Raw genomic sequence first — 933 nt, forward strand, 5'->3', positions numbered from 1 at the left:
AAGTTGCCTTAGTCGACATCGTCCCCATATTGACATGACTTGCTTGACTTGCATGCTTTTTGATGTCATGCCATATCATATGACATACATGCAGGAACAAACATGATTGTTTGACCAACAAACATGGAGGAACTAACAATAATAACATTTTACATGTACAGATCATTCCATGATGTGCAACACACCAGTAAAATGCTGGCACGACATTGCTTTCTCAAGCGAGAGAGTGTCGTGGGTATAATTGAGACTTGCACAAAGCGGAATCAAGGTTGATCATTGGGGACCAAACATTGTAGTTGTGCAAATTGAGAAGGGCATACGATCAAAATGAAAAAGATTTATTACCCCCTAGAATCTTTGTACGTGGTGGCGATGAAGGAAGGGTATGGAGGTTGGTCAAGCACCTACGACCATCGTCGATGAAACTCGTTGTCAACAACCTGTCAACAACCTGACCAAGGGGGCATAAGAATAGCACTAGACATATATGTGTTTAGTATTTTCTTAGACTCAGCGGAGAAACTAGCTACACACACAAATGTTTCCTACCACTCAGTGGTAGTTACCCTCATGTGAGTTTTTTATGTTATATGTAGTATCTGTCAAAATCCAGAGCATGTACATGTAGTATGTAGTATATAAGAATATTTCAATAGTATATATCCTACTTTTTAGGTAGTATGTACTACTTTTTTTAATATATTATTTATATGTACAGATTTAAAGTATTTTTAGAATATACAAAAAACTATGAACTCACATGCGATTTTTTCATAAAGCTAGCTTTTCAAATATCTTTTACTCCCTCCGTCCGAAAATACTTGTCACCAAAGTGGATAAAAAAGGATGTATCTAGAACTAATATACATCTAGATACATCCTCTTTAATTCATTTTGATGACAAGTATTTCCGGACGGAGGGAGTATATAGTA

This window comes from Triticum aestivum, chromosome 7B, assembly GCF_018294505.1.
Source record: "Triticum aestivum cultivar Chinese Spring chromosome 7B, IWGSC CS RefSeq v2.1, whole genome shotgun sequence".
Taxonomy (NCBI): Eukaryota; Viridiplantae; Streptophyta; class Magnoliopsida; order Poales; family Poaceae; genus Triticum; species Triticum aestivum.